This window comes from Bison bison, unplaced genomic scaffold (assembly GCF_000754665.1).
Source record: "Bison bison bison isolate TAMUID 2011002044 unplaced genomic scaffold, Bison_UMD1.0 scf7180017864524, whole genome shotgun sequence".
Lineage (NCBI taxonomy): Eukaryota > Metazoa > Chordata > Mammalia > Artiodactyla > Bovidae > Bison > Bison bison.
The window spans coordinates 3,535,218-3,546,731 of record NW_011495075.1 but is presented as its reverse complement, the minus strand read 5'-3'; the positions used below and the strand labels follow the sequence as shown (position 1 = coordinate 3,546,731).

General features: G+C 43.5%; 1 long non-coding RNA gene across 1 annotated transcript in view; it reads left to right on the top strand.

Moving 5' to 3' along the window:
* The window catches only part of LOC104981838, an 18,133-nt gene extending 6,687 nt beyond the window's left edge, over positions 1-11,446 (top strand). Inside the window, exon 3 of the long non-coding RNA XR_824423.1 lies at positions 10,976-11,446. This is a non-coding gene — a long non-coding RNA (uncharacterized LOC104981838). The remainder of the gene's footprint in view (positions 1-10,975) is intronic.
* Positions 11,447-11,514: the final 68 nt, after the last annotated feature.

Sequence of the window (11,514 nt, the reverse complement as noted above, 5' to 3'; positions counted from 1 at the left end):
CTGAGTAGCTGGGTAGGTTGCGGTGCCCTTCACTGGGGCAGGGCTGTACGTGGGGCAGGAGGGCGGGATATGGGGGGAGCATGGAGAGTTCAGGGTACTCGTGCCTGTTGGTGGAGCACAGTCCTGTCATATTAGGCAGTAGAAATGGGCACAGAGGTAAAGTTTGGGTCTCGGGTAGAAAATACGGATGAAGATTTGAATCAGTGGATGTCCACGGCATTTTAATTCACAGGAGTCAATCTGACTGTCTTGGGAGAAAGTGTGGGGGAGGAGCAGGGCCATGAACTGCAGTGGTTAGCAGGTGGATAGAAGAGACTGGACATCAAACCCCGGAAAAATTGCATTATATGCGTGTCTGCACTGTTTACTACTTCTGAGAGACACGAAGGTAGGTTTGATTGGAAACGTTTCCTGATTCTGGGATTTTTCCATTTGAGTTGCATAGAATTATATGAGCTTGCATATAAAATCCTTTAGTGTAGAACTGTGGAAGATTGGGTGGGGTTCAAGTGTTCAGGACTTGGGTTCAAATTTAAGTTCTGTCTCTTACAGTGTTAATAAACTGGGGGAAGTTTCTTTACTAATCTGAGCCTGAGAACGTGCTGACATATACTACTTGCCTCATCCTGGTGCTCTGACCCTGTGAGAAAATTCATGTTAATGTGAGAATAGTTTTTGATGAATGTATTATGCTATTACTGCTATCAGTAGTGCTAAGAGAAAACGTAACGAATTAAAGATGACTCTCCCCTCTTGGATCTTTAAACATAATCTTGTTCCATAAAATTGTCCAGGTTCGTGGTATTTTCCCATTTTCACTCCAGTTCATTCCCTACTGTGCTGCCTTTCTTATCTTGCTTAATTTACGATGATTTTTTTTTTTTGCTGTGAAAATTTACTACCTTAAATAATAAAGTGAAGGTCACTCTGTTGTGTCCAACTGTTTGGGACCCGATGGACTGTAGCCTGCCAGGCTCCTCTGTCCATGGAATTCTCTAAGGCAAGAATACTAAAGTGGGTTACCACTCCCTTCTTCAAGGGATCTTCCCAGCCCAGGGATCAAACCCAGGTATCCCACATTGTAGGCGGTTTCTTTACCATCTGAGCCACCAGGGAAGTCCAAGAATACTGGAGTGGGTTGCCTATTCCTTCTGCAGGGAATCTTCCCAACCCTGGAATCAATCCGGGGTCTCCTGCATTACAGGCAGATTCTTTACCAGCTGAGCCACCAGGGAAGCCCCCTACATAGTAAATATACTTTCAATTCATAAAAAAAGAAATACAGTGTCAAGGTTATCTGACAGGTGATAAGGGGTCACAAATGCTATGCTTCTCCTATAAGACAAGTAACATTTTTTAAAATTAATTTTATATTGGAGTATAGTTGCTTTACAATGTTGTGTTAGATTCTGCTGTGCTGCAAAGTGAATCAGCTATAAGTATACATGTATCACCTAGTTTTTGAATTTCCTTCCTTTTTAGGACATTACAGAGCACTGAGTGGAGTCCCCTGTGCTGTATGCTAGGTTCTCCTTAGTTAGCTAATAAATAACTTTTTACAGATGATATACCTTTGGCAGCCACAAAACCCAATGCTTGACAATCATCTAAAGAAAACAAAGACAATTTTTAAGATCTAAGCATGTCCTGAAGATTTGAAAAGTCTTAAATTCATCAAAAAAAAAAATCGAACGCACACATGTGTACACACATATATGTTTGCTCACGTTTAAGTCACACAGCATCTTATGTTAGAGTTCCTGTGCATTTGTCCTCCCTGGCTGGAACTCCTGCAGTGTTTAGCTTGAAAGTGTGTCAGTTGCTCAGTCATGTCTGACTCTTTGCAACCCTAAGCACTGTAGCCCACCAGATTCCTCTGTCCATGGGATTTCCCAGGCAAGAATACTAGAGTGGGTTGCCATGCCCTTTTCCAGGGGATCTTCCTGACCCAGGGATTGAACCTGGGTCTCCTTCATTGCTGGCAGATTCTTTACCACCTGAGCCACCAGGGAAGCCCGAACTCCTCTAGGGCGTGGATAATATCTTACTCACTTTTATTTGCGCTGTACTCTACACACAGCAGTATTTTTTATTTTTTCCAACACTCTCTTGTTTCTACTTCCAAGTTCTCCTCAACATTTTTTTCCCTTATCTAAACCTAAGGTATTTTTGGAAAAACTCTAGCTGTCCTCCCAAACTTATATGTGCTCTCTTTCCCATAGTATAGAATTGTTGCCTGCAGTTGGAAACTACATTTTCCCATTGCCCTTCCCCAACCGTATCTGGCTCTGACAACATTACAAATCATGGTCAGTGGAGTGGGTGGCAAAGTGTGATTTCCAGGCCAAGACCTCAAAGCCCTGTATATGACGTATCCACGCTGTCTTTACCCTTCTGCCACCGAACGCCAGCAACTCCAAGGCCAGGGAAGTGTGAAGCGGCAAGACGGAAAGGATCTAGTCCCTGAAGCATCGTGTGGGGAAGATCGACTTCCAACCTGGGGACACTGGACGTGAACCATCCCGTGAGGCAGAAATAAGCTTTCACCGTGTTTGAAAAAGCCTTTATAGATTTGAGGTCTCTTTGATCCAGCAGGAAGAATTAACCCTAACTAATGGGGTACTAGTGACTCAGATGGTACAGCGTCTGTCTGCAGTGCAGGAGACCCGGGTTCCATTCCTGGGTTGGAAAGATCCCCTGGAGAAGGAAATGGCAGCCCACTCTAGTATTCTTGCTGGAAAATCCCATGGACTGCGGAGCCTGGTAGGCTACTGTTCGTGGGGTCACAAAGAGTTGGACACGACTGAGCGAGACTTCACTTTCACTTTAACGGAGTGCTTATTACTGTTAAAAGGACTTCCGTCAAAACACAGCTACAACTTTTGGAAGATGATTTTGGTTTTACATGCTCTTTTGTTTCTTCCTGGATACAGAGCATAAAATGAACTTGTCTTGGTAAACAGGAAGAATAAGGTGCCCTACTCAGCAAGCACAGATCTTCCTCCACTTGTGATGGGCTTACGTCCTGATAAGCTCACTGTAAGTTGAAAATTTCACAAGTCAAAATGCGTTTCGTACATCAAACCTACTGAACATCGTAGCTTAGACTAGCCTGCCTCTGCTGTGCTCAGAACACTTGCATTCTGGCCTGCAGCTGGACAAGGTGATCTAACACAAAACCTAGTTTATAGTGAGGTGTTGAACGTCTCCTGTAATTGACTGGATACTGTTCTGAAAGTGAAAAGCAGAATGGTTGTGAGTGTATGACTTGTTTACCTTCGTGATCTCATGGCTGAATTGGAGCTAACGTTGCCACAGCCCAGCCTTCAGAGAGAGTATTGTATAATGTATCGTTGGCCTGGGAAAAGATCAAAATTCAATATCTGAAGTATGATTTCTGATGAATGCATATCATTTTTGCACCATCATAAGATCAAAAAAATGGTCAAGTCAAACCATCATGAGTTGGGGACTGTCTGTACAGCAGATATGATTCTGTGACTTTAATTCAGGTATCCTCAGGTTGTCACACTTTTTTATTTTTCTGTAACTCAAATCTAACCTGTTACCCACTTTATACCAGGAAGGGTGGAAACTTGAATCCTCACCTCAGGGCTGCACTGAAGTCCTGAGAGTCTTAGGCCATCCAGAAACATCAGGAAGGACTTGTGTGTTTATTTATTTATTCATTTAACAAGTAATGAGCGCTCACCTCTGCCCACGCGCTGGGGGTGCAAACCGCATGGGACATTTGGCTTGGTGGTGGAGAAAGAAATTAACCAAACAATTACCCAAACAGTATGACTGTGAAGATGAAATAAACGCTGGGATGGTAATGGTAGGTTATTTGGTCTAATCAGAGACGTAAAGGAATGCTCGCCAAGATAGGGGTGCTTGGTCCTACCTGTAGGATTCAGAGTGTTGACAGGTGGAGAAGAGGACATTAGATGTAAAATCTCTTACCTGGGAGAAACTATGGTAAACAGGAAGGTGTGAGCCAACGTCTGTACCACTGGGGTGAAGAGATGGTGAAAAATTGGGTTGTAGAAGAAGCAGAAATTTGGGTCATGCAAAGCCACTGAAGGTCCTCTTAAGCATTTTTCTTTTAACCCTAAATTCTGTGAAAAATATTGACAGGATGAAGGGCTGGTGCCTAAGATATAATTTCATTTTGAAAAGACCTCGCTGATTACAGAGTGGAGAATGAATTGGGGAGTAGGAAATGTTGTTAGAGCAGAAACAGGCAGAGCCGTGAAGAGCTCATCTTAATTGCGTCTTCACGAGGTGGAGGTCCCCTGGCTGGTGAGGTTGATGGAGAGAAATGGAAGATACACTTAGGAGATCACATGGAGAGGAGTTAGTGATGGACTGGAGGAAGTGAGTTTTGGGAATGACACCGAGGTTTCTATTTTCACAGCAGGATGGCTGGGAGTGCCACAGGCCGAGGTGGGAAGCTCTAGCACAGAAGCGCGTTTCGGGGAGAACGGCTGTGAGTTTGCTGCCTGCTGGCTCCCGCAGATGATCCCCGACGATCCACTTGGTCAGTTTTCTGAGCCTGTCAGGCGCCTTACTATACTGGCTGGCTGTCCTGCCAGAGTCCTCATCATTCTGCTAGGATCTCTCAGTGGCATGTTAGGACACAGCCCTGCTCCAATGAAATGGGTGAGCGTGAAGCAGACAGAAGTCAGAGGAAGGGATCGACCGAGGCCAGCCCGCAGGGAAAGCTGGCCTGGGTCTCTTACACACCGGCTCACAAAGTCACACCGCCCACCCTCGTCTCTCCTTCGTCCACAGAGAAAGCTGGCTTCTCAGAAATCACGTTTGCACTAGGAAGCAGCCTGCACAACTCAGTGACCCAAGTGGCAGGTTTTCTCACCTGTCTAGTTCTCAGAAGCAGCACCCGCGAGGCGTCGAGTTAGGCAGGCTTGCAGCCACCTCGCTTTCAGTTCATCGGTTTGCAAGAAACACATGGGATTTAGGAATCTGCAGCACTGCCCTGGTTCCTCCCGATCAACGTGCCCTGGAGGACACTTGGCGTGAAGCAGTCCAGGCGCTGGTGTCACACGAGTGTGCCTAGTGCTCAGGGCTGTGGGGAGAGGGCTGGACCAGAGGGCTCCCCGGAGGAGGCGGCCTCGGGCGTCTCTACCACTGGGCCTTATTCGAGCAAATAAAATGTTATTTGAAAAATTATGTTTTCCAAATTAAAAAAAAATCATACAGGAGTTCATCACCCTCAAAACAGAATGTGATGAGATGTGCCTGGCTGTCCAATGGTTAAGACTCTCTGCTTCTACTGCAGGGGGCACAGGTTCGATTCCTGGTTATGAAACTAAGATCCCCAACGCTGGACACCTTGGCCAAAAAAAACAAAACGTGTTACATCTCACATTATCAACCTAAGGGCATCTTCGAAATCATGTCCAACTGAAACCAGCACAATCAAAGCTTACATGTCAAATTTAAATAAATGAGAATGGAGAACAAATCTTTTTTAATTAATTAATGTTTATTAGCATGTAGCTGATATACAATGTTGTGTTTCAGGTATGTAGCAAGGTGATTCAAGTATACATGTGTGTGTGTGTGTGTGTGCACGTGTGTGTGTGCTTGCTTAGTTGTGTCCAACTCCTTGTGCCCCTGTGGATTGTAGCCCGCCAGGCGCCTCTATCCATGGGATTTCCCAGGCCAGAGTACTAGCGTGGTTGCTATTCCCTTCTCCAGCAGATCTTCTTGACCCAAGGATCAAGCGCCTATCTTTTGTGTATCCTCTATTGGCAGGCAGGCTCTTTACCACTGTGCCGCCTGGGAAGACTGATATATACAGCTAGACACATACTGGTTATCAGACTCTTTTCCCCTCCAGGCTATTGCAATACACTGAGTACAGTTTCCTGCGCTACCCCTCGTTTTCTTCTATAATGTGTTTTACAAGTTGGCCAGAGCAGTATGCAATGGCTTTATGAGGCTGAGGGCATGCTAAAGTGAGACTTCCAGGAGACTGAAGTTCTAGGAACACATTACACCAGATGTGCATTGCTCTCACGTTCTTGGCCTTGGTTCTGTGTAATTTAGCTTCACGGGGTCCGATCCATCGCCACTCTAACCCTATTTCCCTCGTGATTCTGTGTGACAAGCTTGGAACATTGGCATGTCCATATTTTTGACATTTTGAGATTTACTGTGAACTTTTTGACGGAACTTTTTTTTTTTTTTTAATCATTGATTATTTATGTGGACTAATGCTGGATTCATAAATTTTGAAACTTGTGTTTTTGCAACATTTATAGCTTTGTCTACTGATTTATTTTTTGATACTATCCTACTGCTCCACAGGGCTGTCAAACCACTGTGTGATTAAAATATGGACTTTTAAAAATTTTCCATCTTATGTTGGAGTATACTTGATTAATAATGTGTTAATTTCAAGTGATTCAGTTAATTTCATTTAATTCAGTTAATTCAAGTTAATTTCAGTAATTTCAAGTGATTCATAGAAGTATCCATTCTTTTTCAAATTCTTTTCCCCTTTAAGTATTACAGAATATTGAGCCAAATTCCTTGTGCTATACAGTAGGTACTTATTGGTAATCTGTTTTAAATGCAGCATGAACTTCTAGAAATTTTTTGGTGAAAATGTAAGTAAAATGCAGATGACTCTTTAACAATATTTTCTAACTGAAAGAGCTACTAAGCTATTAAGCTGGTGATAAGGAGTTTGAGCATGGTACGACACGTGATGGGAAAAGTCCTGCAAAGGAAAACCCGTGGGCGCAGGGGGGCAGGACCCTAGCTGTGTGGATATGGTATGGGGGGGCGTCAGTGGCAGCTCAGATGGAGCCGAGTGTGCAGCATCTTTTGTGTTTTTATTTTCTCTCTTGTTGAAAAAGTCAGGACACTTAGGGTTGTAAAAACTGTGTGTTAGTCACTCAGTCGTGTCTGACTCTTTGTGACCCCACCAGTGTCCTCCATAGGATTCTCCAGGCAAGAATACTGGGGTGGGTTGCCATTTCCTTCTCATGGGGATCTTCCTGACCCAGGGATGGAACCCGAGTCTCCTGGTTTGTAGGCAGACTCTTTACTGTCTGAGCCTCCGGGAAACTAAAGCAGTCGAGGGAGCATCCAGTACAAGGCTTGAGTGAACGTGTTAGGTTACTGTTGAGGCATACGCAGTAGGGTGTGCAGAGTCCTCTCTTTTACACCATCGTGATTCCAGCATTCTACTCCCCACGGCATTTGGAAGCCAATCCGTCTCCTCTACTATGTTTGCCAGGTTTTGTATTATGCATCTAGTTGGGTAATTGGAATAGCCCAGAAAAGGAAGCCATCCATTGCCAGGAGCCCGTGCAGTAAGAGATGGAGAGAGAGAGACAGACAGACGCACAGATAGAGAGAGAGAAATAGCATCCTGAATCCTTGAAAGGAACCAAACAATGTTAAACGTGGCTTGTCATCAGTCATATTACTGAAGCAGAGCGCTCATACCCAGGCTCAGACCTTATAGAATAAGGACAACGTGGGATCCATAGACCACCTGGCCAGAGTGGAATGTTCTCTGAATTTGTGAAAAGCTACAAGACCTTCTTATTGAGGTAGATTTGGAAACCTGTCAGAACTCACTGCCTGGATCATATATATATATTTTTTAATACATTACTGGTTTACTAAACAGTCTGAGCTCGTTAAAATAATTGTATACCCCTCTGCCATGGGTTATCTCTTTCAGTGTATTTCATTGATTCTGAGACACATATCTTATAAAGCACTTTGATCTGGCTGAAATCAGAATGCATCTTGCCATCCACAGTGTCTTTAAACCAATTAAAGAAAGCATATTGAATCTTCATTATCCATCTCTTAACATTATATAGGGAAGGTACCCCAACTGCTTAGCTACATTGGGGTAAAAAAGAGGTCCATCCAGCTGAGCCGAACGATTGAACCTCAGTCAGCGTAGCTCTTTCACCTCCTCTCCTGAGTCCATAGGACGTTGTCAGGAGGAAGTGTAGAAGGTTCTGGAGAGGTGAGGTCCTCGGGCTGCTCCCCCTCCCTCCTCTGGGGCTCTCCTCTTTTGGTTGGGGCTGGAAGGAGGGACAGGATGCATGTTCTATTGTGTATGCTTCCAAGTGTAACCTCGTGTGTTCACACCATTAATGGAATGCTTGTTTCGTTAATTCAGTTCTCACAGCAACACTAAGGTAGAATTAATAGCTCCATATTAAGGAGATCAAGTAGTTGCTTGAACTAGGAGTTTACCCTGTTTCTTGGCCACTAGGCAGAATCTTTTCTTTTGCATATCAGTATTGAATGTTTTGCATCAGTTGGCAGTGATGTTTGCGGATCCATGGGTCAGGTTACCGAGAATCGCCTGGAGAGCTAGGGTTCCGAGGTCCAGGAAGAGTGAAGCGGGCCTGGCCTGAGCTTGCTGGCCTGAGCTTGTCCTGTGGCAGGGGCAGGAAGGACCTCTCATGACAGTTGCTACGGATGAGCCAGTGAGGGTCAGGGAATGTGTTTTGGAAGCTGGCCGGAGACAAGGGTTGGCGGAGAGGCTAACAGCTCGATGCTGCTGTGTCACGTGAGATGAGGACAGGGAAGTGAGTGCAGCGATCAGATCTTGGATGCAGGGATCATCAGCAAGGAGGCTTGGGAACAGTTCACACACCCCAACAGCTCCTGTGTCTCTCAAGATACAGTGATAAGTGGCTTAGAACCTACGAGGTTTGGCAGGATTTGACTATCACCTCCTTCTGAGTCAGATAGTTTTTTTCTTTTTCATGTCTGGCTTAAAAATTTTTTTTTAATTAATATTAAAAAATAAAACTTTTGGCATGGCATGTGGGATCTTAGTTCTCTGCTGAGGTACTGAACTTGTGTCCCCAGCGATGGATGGCGGAGTCTTAACCACTGGACCACCAGGGAAGTCGCGGAGAGCACTTGAACTGTATACTATTTACCCACTGCTGTCTTTCTATATGAGGCCCTATTTCTTTATACCTTTCTAGTATCCCTTATTGGAGAAGGCAATGGCATCCCACTCCGGTACTCTTGCCTGGAAAATCCCATGGACGGAGGAGCCTGGTAGGCTGCAGTCCTTGGGGTCGCTAAGGGTCTGACACAACTGAGCGACTTCACTTTCACTTTTCACTTTCATGCATTGGAGAAGGAAATGGCAACTCATTCCAGTGTTCTTGCCTGGAGAATCCCAGGGACAAGAGAGCCTGGTGGGCTGCCTTCTATGGGGTTGCACAGAGTTGGACACGACTGACGTGACTTAGCAGCAGCAGCAGTATCCCTTACACATTTTGCTACCCCAAAGTCTACTGTTTCTTGTTGACATTAAACTCAATTTTAACACTTTAAAATAAAAACACCATCCAACTCATTTGTTTCTAATTAACCTCAGTGTTGCTTGGGTGGACTCTCTCTGCCCACTTGCCTGAAATGAAATTAAATCTCCGCATTTCTTGCTATTCCTTCAAAGTTGTAATCTGCAAAGCCCTTTTACAAATGTCTCTTAAAGGCTTCTAATCCCCTCTCTTCAGTTTATTCAAAGTATAGTGTCTTAACTCCCTTTTAAATGGCATGTCACACAGTTTTTTCATGGCTTGTTTACCAAATATCCTACCATAAGAGTGAGCTAACAGAACACAGATATTTGTTTAAAGATACTCACAGCTAATCCCCAGATAGATTTGCATTGCAAATGTGTTTTAAGAAACAGGTTGAGGTGAGAAGAACTAAAATTCGTGACCTCTGACACAGATCAATGTTTTCTGTAGGCCTAACTCCTAAACAATAGTGCTGACGTGCACGGACACTTAATTTAAAAACACGTTTGTAAAAAGAGAATAGTATCATCTGTATGCCATCAATTTCTATCTTTCTGAGATTAAAAATTAGAAAAGTACAAAGTAAAAAAGATTGGAGAAGGAGATGAGAAAATGAAAAAAAAAATAGTGAAGCAAATAAGGAAAGTAAGATGAAACTTGAGGTTGGGTTCAAAACATAGCTTGCTTACATCCCAGCTGAGAGACTTCAGACAAATCACCTAAGCTCTCTGAACTTTACAGATAAGATGAAGAATTATGTATCTCTTTATCTCCAAGTTTGTTGTACAAATTGTATTATATGATTAAAGGGCTAAGCATTTTCCTGGATGTGCTAAGAGTACAGTAGTGTTAGCTACTATAACAACCATCATTTAAAATCATAATAATAACAAGAATCTCATTAGAATGTTACTTACTAATCAGAAATTAAGGGGTGGAATTATTTTCATTTGTACCAAGTGGGAGGGTATGCACAAATTGGGTTCTGAAGTTCCTAGCAGCTAAAGTAAGAGAAAAGCAAATAAGTATGCAAACATCAAAAGGTTTATACACAGCAACATAGGAATCCTGCTCAAGCACTTCCTAGCCAGATCGTTGCAAGGGCTCTGTCTGCAGGTCCCTTCCGCCTGATCTGTAGTTCAGAGCACGATGCCTGGTCTATGTGTGCAGTGGGGGATTTTATTAATGCATGCCTGCAGGTTCTGTGATGATGAGACCAGTTCACTCCATTGTATTGCTGACTTCTTAAAAAATGTCTGTTATTTATCGGTTTATCTGACTTTGCCGGGTCCTCATTGCGGCACAGGGGTTCTTTTGTTACAGAGTGCAGGATGTTTCAGTTGCAGCACTTGGGGTTTAGTTCCCTGACCAGGGATTGAACGCGGGACCCCTGCGTTGGGAGCTCGGAGTCTTAGCCACTGAACCACCAGGGCAGTCCTGTACTGCTGATGTCATAGAGGCTTCCTTCTCGCACGCATTTTCCTAATTAATGGACTTACTGAGAACACCATCAAAATCACAAAGGATGTTGTGTATTTATTTGCAGTCATTTAATCAGAAAGGTTGAGATAGTATGACTGAGGGGGAATAAAAGGTTAACTTTTGTAAAAAACAGCTCTTGATTGAATGTCTCTTTTTTCCCTCATCAGCAACACCAAGAATATCTCAGGTCACAGAGGCTCTCCTTTATTGAAGCATGATTTACTGCAGGAGAAGTGAGTTTCTGATTCCATTCCCAGCCCTGAAAGAATATCTGTGAAAGATTTGGGGCAAGCTATTAAGCTTTCTGAAAGTGCTTTGCATAGAGAGTGGCTGGATACTCGAACTGTCATATTGCTGGGTTCTGAATGCCCTAATGGTACAAGATTCTGGTTGTCGAAAATAACCAGAGAGGTAGTTGCTTTTTCATTCATTTGGTCATTTTAAGACAAATACAGTTTTTTTTTTCTTCATTAATTCAATTAGCATATCATCTTGCCAGTCCTTATTTTTGTTATACCCATGCTGACTGTTTTATCATTGTTTAGGTAAGAATGTTATGGATTTTTGAGGGTGGGGCATGTCATTTTCTAGTTATCGTGAATACTTCATGGGAGTATTGTTTGGATATGAAAAATGCATCTTTCTTGGGGAAAATCTTTTGAGAGGCCTAGTAACTCAGTCTAATTACTTGAAGTAAGGAAGTAAG